This window comes from Haplochromis burtoni, unplaced genomic scaffold (assembly GCF_018398535.1).
Source record: "Haplochromis burtoni strain Fernald_Lab_line unplaced genomic scaffold, NCSU_Asbu1 Contig_95, whole genome shotgun sequence".
Taxonomy (NCBI): domain Eukaryota; kingdom Metazoa; phylum Chordata; class Actinopteri; order Cichliformes; family Cichlidae; genus Haplochromis; species Haplochromis burtoni.
The window spans coordinates 1717616-1725411 of record NW_024582456.1 but is presented as its reverse complement, the minus strand read 5'-3'; positions in this window follow the sequence as shown (position 1 = coordinate 1725411).

Genomic DNA, 7796 nt, shown 5'->3' with positions numbered 1-7796 from the left:
TCCCCTGCCAGGCTGTATGGAACACAATCAGAGTTGATGGTGATGCAGATTTGGTAGCAGTGAGTGAGCTAATGAAAACCCTCTGTGTCACTTGATAAAACTGGAGGAAACCTTAAGGGCCTTGGTCTTTAATTTTTCATGACCTGGTTTGAGTTTGAGAGTTGTTTATGTGAGAAAAAATCTGGCCTGCATGAGTGAAAATCAAATGCTTGGTCAAGAAAGACCCATTTTTTGCCACACATTTTAAAAATCTCTTTGAAGCATCTGTGCTGCTTCATTTTTCTCAGATTTCTTATGTTAAAGCAAAGGAAGAATGCAGCATGATTTTAACGGCTGTTTTCTGAGAGGCTTCGCATAGTGTGAGGACTTGGGAAGGACTCCACAAGATGAGGAATTTGGACTGCAGCTCTGTTTAGCGAGATTTATTTGGAAAGCAATGAAACTTCCTGGCCCTGGAACCCACTTCCACCATAATGAGCCCAAGTTAAACCAGGACTGGATGTTATTTTCCTCAGAAATAGAAGGTGGTCTGTGTGAAGGATTTAAAGTTGGTGTTGGGAACTTTTTAGTCTAAGTATTGAGAGCAAATACTCCTCTGTGTATTTTTCTACAGATTGAGAATAATGTTAAAGCTGTAAAAAGTAGTGGTTTCAGTGGTTATATAAATATTATTTTTAATGTTTTTATTTAGATTTCTGTTTTCACAGATAAAAAAGGTCATCTAGTCCTTATCTTTCCTGTGTTCAGCTGAACAAAAATAATGCTATTCTCTTGCCTCGCAGCTGCCCTGGCAGAGCCGGACCTGTCTGAGCTATCCCAAAGTAATCAGGTAAATGGCTGGCAGATGGGCACACATTAGGAGGTGCAGTATCAGAGTCTGGCATGGAAGACAGCTCCATGTTATCTGTTGTGTGTCGCGGAGGTAGGCGTGTGGATGTTGGTTCAGGGGGCGTGTGTAATCAAATATATGGGAGCTGTTCCTCTGAGATGCTGCATAATCCAATTTAGGTCCACTCCCACTTCAAAGAAGCATGTTGTCTGCTGGTTGATGTGATGTTGCAGATCCTACGCTTTCACTTTCCAGGTCAGCGGGTGATCAGATCCATGAGTCCAGAGGCTGCAGCTTAGCTCTTCCAGGCAGTCAGCTCAGTGACTATGGGAAATGTCAGGGTTATCAGGTGATCACCATGTGACACATGCTTGCTAGCTTTTTATTTCTATCTGCAGGCCAGGTTTTTTCAACCACATCATAGATCAGATAGTAATTTTAACATAGGACATGTTAGCAGTGTTTTGGACTAAAATGGAGCTCTCACATCTGGACAATGTCAAAACTTCCTTGAGTAATTGTGTGCAGTGAACTGTGATTTTTGTGTTATTGTCTGATTTTTTTTTCTTCTTTTTTATTCCCGGATGTTTTTTCTTTTGACTCTGGGATGGATGGTTAAATTTTTTTTTATTGATTATGGAGATGTAATCTTCTCAAAAGCATGGCCAGTGAAACAACCCTTAAGCTGTTTCCATATGAGTCAGAGGACAATTAATGAAGCTTGTTGGATCATATATCAAGGTTCTATCATAGCAGACTGTTTTGGGAAACCATATTGTAGTGTATCACCTGCCAAATCTACAAATGAGCTCTGTGAATATGCGGTATATGATTTTTTTCCCTTTCCAGCATGTTCTTCATTTGCACATGTTGGCTTGCTGTTGGCTCAGTGGAGGTCTATTTTCCATTATTTTTTTTCAGTTATGTTCAGTTTTATTTTTATAGTGCCAAATCACAACGGCAGTCACTTCAAGGCGCTTTATATTGTAAAGCTTTGAGTAAGCATTTGGCAACAGTGGGAAGGAAAAACTCCCTTTTAACAGGAAGAGACTTCTGGCAGAACCAGACTTATGGTGTAAGTCATCTGCTGAGACCAGTTGGAGGTGAGGTGAGGGAGACGGGACAGAAGGAACACTGTCAAAAAAGAGACAGAGTTTCAAAGCTCATTAAACTATTTAAGTTTTAAGCCTAATCTTAAAAATAGAGGGTGTCTGTCTCCCAAATCCAAACTGGGCACAGAAGAGGGGCCTGAAAGTTGAAGGCTGCCTCCCATTCTACTTTTAAATATCTTAGGAAGAACGAGTAAGCATGCAGTCATAGAGCAAAGTGCTCTTATGGGGTGATATGGTACGATGAGGTCTTTAACATAAGACAAGGCCTGATTATTCAAGACCTTGAATGTGAAAAGAAAGATTTTAAAATTGATTATGGATTTACCAGGGAGCCAATGAAGAGAAGCAAATACAGGAGAAAAATGCTCTCCGTGTCAAGTCCCTGTCAGTACTCTCGTTGCAGCATTTTGGGTCAACTGAAGGCTTTTCAGGGAGTTTTTAAGACATCCTGGTAATAACAAATTGTAGTAGTCCAGCCTAGAAGTAATAAATGCATAATGTAGTTTTTCAATATCACTTTGAGACAGAATGTTTCTTATTTTAGAGATACTGAGTCAATGCAATAAGACATAGTTGTATAATATGTACACTGTAAAATAAATCCTGATCCAAAATGACTCCAATATTCCTCACGGTGTTACAGGAGGCCAAGGTAATGCCCTCCACTGGTTAGAAACCATGTTTCTAAGGTTTTTAGGGGCAAGTACAACAACCTCAATTTTACCTAAATTTAGAAGCAGGAAACTAGTGGTTATCTATGTGTTTTAAGACATTGCTGTAGTTGAAATAATTGGTTTGTGTCACAGTGGAATGGCATATGGCATGGCCTTCTGATGCTGTTGATTATCTCCTTCTTGGTTCATTGTGTTGCTCAGAGATGCTCTTCTGCATACCTTGGTTGCAATGAGTGGTTGATTGATTTACTGTTGTTTTCCTATCAGCTCAAAGCACTCTGCTCCTTTGACTTCTGGCATCAGCAAGGCAGTTTCATCTTGGGAACTGCCACTCACGGGATATTTTCTGTTTTGGACCATTCTATGTAAACCCTAGAGATAGTTGAGTGTAAAAATCCTGGTAAATCAGCAGTTTCTGAAATACTCAGCCCAACCTGTCTGGCACCAGCAGCCATAGCACACTCAAAATCACTTAAAAAAATTATTATAATTTCTTTAAGTAAATTTCCATGGAAATTATGTTTACTATCCTTTCAAATGAGGAACTTTATTCATAATTAAGCAGCATTGCTACTTATAGAAGCCCTTAGAGGACTTAATTAAAATTATAATGAGATCTGAAAAAAAATGACAAGGTTAACTCTACAATAGAGCTACAGTTCCCACATATGTTGTGGATTAACCTTTCAGTTTTCAAGTTTACATTATTATTTTAATTAAGTTCCTTGTAAGCCCTATTTTTATGTAAATCAGTTCAGAACAGAAGAGCAGAGGTTGTGTTTAGTGGGGATCATCAGTCACAGCTAAAGCAATGGAACTGGCACATCATTTATTAAGCACCTCTCTACAATACCAAACAGCAAAAAAAGGAGTCCCAGTGGTGGTGACAACACTTCCTTTCAGTGTGAATGACCAGGGAACGCAACACCGAGCTGCACGTGTAATTGAACAAGATGGTTACGCTGATGAACTGAGACTCACAGAAGCACTCCGTTCCTCTGTCAGCAGGTGCCCTCCACACACTAACCCATTCATATGTGCATTCCTGTCTCTCTGCTTGCAGCCCAGCAGGTTCCTCCTGGCCACTCAGGACAGGGGCTGACACACACAAAGGGTCTTCAATCTGCCTCAGACAACAGCCAACATAAAGGCCCGGAAAGCCACAACAGCATTATGTCAAAGAGCTGGCTGGGGGTGGTGAGTATGAGCTTGGGGGGCCCTGTGTAGAACAGGGGCAATGCTGACGGATGGATGAGGGCTGGACACAAGGCGCTGTAGTGGAAGGCCCGGCTGAGGTTTTTGTGTATAAAGGAGGATATTTGTACTCGCCCGGTAACAATGGAATGCAAACACAAAAGGCGAGGACAATAAAGCCCCACTTTGGGGGCAATGAAGAAGCTGCTAGGCAAATCATCATGCAAAGCACTGATATTATTCACTCGGAGGATTGCATGACTCTGTGTTTGTCCACATGCTGATGTGCGGCTTAGCCTGCCTTCAGTTTGCTTTTGCATAGGGTATTCCCGGCTTTAACAGTGTCCGGAACATTTCCTTACGCTGAAAAGAATTGAGGAGTGATCAGAAATGCCCCACCTCATCTCGGAACAAACTGTGTTTGGTCTGAGCTTTTGTCAGCTGCATCTAGGATCAACTGACTTCAAAACACACACAGTCCTGGCCCTACCTCAGATAATAACTAATTTACATTATCTCCTCCTTTGTGAACAGCTTGTGAGAATTTCCTCATAGATTTAAAAAAAACTGAGATGTGTAAATCTTAATAAAAAAATAAAAAACCCATCATAAAGGATATGTCGTCATTTTATGGCATGTGTGTGTTTAATCTGGATGGTGAGCTCGCCTATATTTATTGGGCTACTGTGGCATGTACACAACACTGAGACTCGTTAATGATTAACGAGGGTTCTTTCAAATCAGCCCCACGTAAGAGTTCTGCTTTCATTCTTTTATGTGGTGGAGGGAGGTATATAGACAGAAAGCCTCTCCTACAGTGCTGTAAACAATCAAACACCATCTTTTATTAGTTTCTAGTTCTATTTCCATTTTTGTCTCCTCCAAACCACCTCAGCTCACCATGGGCTCGGCGTTTTCAACTCCTCTCCTCTAGTGAGTGGAAAAGAATAAAAGCAACCAAATGAATAAATGCTCACCATATGCTATGAATTCTGCCGAGGCCGTCCTGTCCCGTGTTAAACTTATTTTTCTTTAAATCACTCACAGCCTTGTGTACATCTCAGGGGAATTCTTTATCAGCGACACAAAAACCAATGCCTATAAACTATCTGCTTCCAGACTGCTGTTGCATCAAAGATCTTCTGGCTCGTGTTTTGATGCTGAAATCCTAAGATGTGGTCTGATGGCAGCACGTGCATGTCTAACTCTCACTATTAGTTACTCTCATAAACATGCTCGGTGTTTCTCTGGTATGTAATGCAGTCGTCAGACTTACGCTCCATCTGTTTTATAGTTAGCAGATCTCTTTGAAGTCGGAAGCTAATTTGAGCTCAAAGTGCATTTGTCAAAAGAATTTTAAAAAAGTTTAGAAATAATAAAAGTAAGAGTGTCTGCTGGTAATATGAAGCTGCTGTGTCTCTTTTGATATTCAAGTCAGTCACTGTTACTTAAAGGAACAGTTGCTTTCATGAGAAGATGGAAACAACTCTGATGCCCGTATAGCTACAGGTACACTCCTAAAGATCTCGTTTTTCCTTTGTATAAATTACCAAGGTGTGAAAATATTTGATTACTGATTGTTTTGATTATTCCAAACACATTAAGTCTGCTAAATGGCCTCCAGTCCCCTGCTTGATGCCACTTATCAAACTCAACCCCGTTTGTTACGGAGACAGGCTGCATTCAAATGTTGCACATGTGGATTAAAGCTCCTGCGATCCTCCACACAGACTGTGATGTGTGACGTCAAAGGACAGTTCATGAAAACGGAACATTTCAAACTAATCTTTTCACAAGTGACAAACATTGGGTTAACACCAACAATGAGGTGTACTGTCTGGATATTGGATTGAGATCTGGTGACTGTGGAGGCCATTTGAGTACACTGAACTCATTTTCATGTTTAAGACACAGGTTTGAGATAATCAAAGTTTTGTTACATAGTGTTGCTGGAAGCAGAAGATGGGTACACATCTTATTTACACTTAATTCTGACCCTACCATCCAAATGTTGCAGCAGAAATAGAGATTCATCAGACCTGGAAATGTTTTCCAATCTTTTGTTGCCTCATTGTGGTGAGCCTGTATGAACTGTAGCCTCAGTTTCCACCTGGTGCGCTATTTTGCTGCTGTAATCTATCTGATTCACTTTACATGTCTGTAGTTGTGATCTCTTCTTGCACCTTCTGTCCTTCACCTAAAATTTGAACTGTAATAACAGGCTCAAGAAAGAAAGCCTACATCCTTTAAAACCATGCCAAGATCCTCCTCAGTGTTACAATCAGTCCAACGGCTATAAGATAATGTTTGCTTTAACTCCAGAGCATAGGTAGTAAAATAGCAGAGAAGCAGAAGTACAGAGCCTTTGTATGAGGTGGGTTTTTTTGTTTGTTTTTTAGCACTGAAATTGAAAAACGGATCTTAGGTCTCAAAGAAAAGATTAATTATAAAGTCATTAATTTTTTTTTAAAATGCCCTTAAACTGAAACAAGAATAACATTGCATGTAAGAGGCTAGCACATGTTGAAACACAAATCTGTTTCTTTGTCATCCCATTCTTTAATCTAGCTACGAAGCTGGGCTTCATGTGTCTCAGCAGCTTTAGTCGTCAATCATTTGTCAATTGTGATGTGAAATCAAAGACCACATGAGCTCTTTGGATATGAACTATGTGTTTGATCGGGGAGAACAAACTTTGCGTTTGTGCTGAGTTAGCAGACACATTTGAAATTCTGATGCTCTTTGAAATTCTGCCAAAGCATATGATCCCAGCACAATAAAGCTATTTTATAGTTTTCCCGAACAGGAAGTTGATGAAAGTGCTTGTTTTCTCTTGCTGAATTAGTATTCATGCTTGTTGTGTAAAATCCTGCAAGTTCTCTGTTCAAGAGCTCATGCTAAAGCCCACATTCAGCCAGCGAAAAACTGAGTAACCTTTCCCATTCCACCTCTACAATACAACTTGTGCTGGTGTGGTGTCACCACAGATTTTGTTATGCTTTTCAAGTACATTTAATTTTAAGGTGTACACCAAGTGCTCAGCCTTTTACACTGTTAATGTCACATGGGAAGCGTAGTGCTAAAGTACAGTCAGTGTACAATCAATACAAAGTCTCTCGTGGCTGTCAAGCGGGCGTTTTTCATACATATTTCTAATAATATTTAACGTTTGTCATGTATTATTATATTGTTGGAATTAACTTTTTATTTTATTTAATCAATTGAGGTACTTAAACTGCAACACAGAAGTACTGTAGACGGTGTATCGCTTGTGTCTTGTCTCCAGCTGTGCAATGCAAAGAGCGCAGTATGAGAGTTGGTGCTGCTGTGGAAGGCAGCGATAGCCGGGAATCGACCAGACCTAATTGTCCTGCATCAAGATGAAAAGTAACAGCGCGGTTAACTACCGGCATTCCGTCTATTTGACTTTCAAAATTAAAGTTGAATGACGTTTTTGGGAGGCTTTTTAATGCGCAGAAACCTAGCATAAACGTTGAACGAAGATATGTAGGGAATATAAGCTGAACATGTCATGTGAAAAAAGTGAATGACTCAATAAAATCCACAATTTTTCCAGGTGAAGACGAGGTGCGCACCCCCCCACACACACACACACAAATGCATTGAAGCTCAGCCAAAAGTCTAGGTATAAGCGTAGTCAAAGCGATGCATAGTACCTGCCCTGAACATAACAACGTGACGTTTGCTCCCCGCTGTTTCTGCACTAGCACCCCGCTCCCAACTCCTCTTTTTATCATTTCTAAGAGGTCTCAAAGGGGGTCTCACTTATTAGTCGACCTTCCTGGGTAATAACCAGCAGTAATAACGATCCCTGTTTAGTGTAGTCCAGTAAATGTACCCAGCACATCTTTTTGATACCAGTACCAAGCAACCGCATCTACTTTATGTGAAACGTTGCCGCTTTGGGCTTTTAGTTTCTCAACAGCAGACCGGAAGTTCTTAGTGTACTGTGTGCAGTTTTGACAA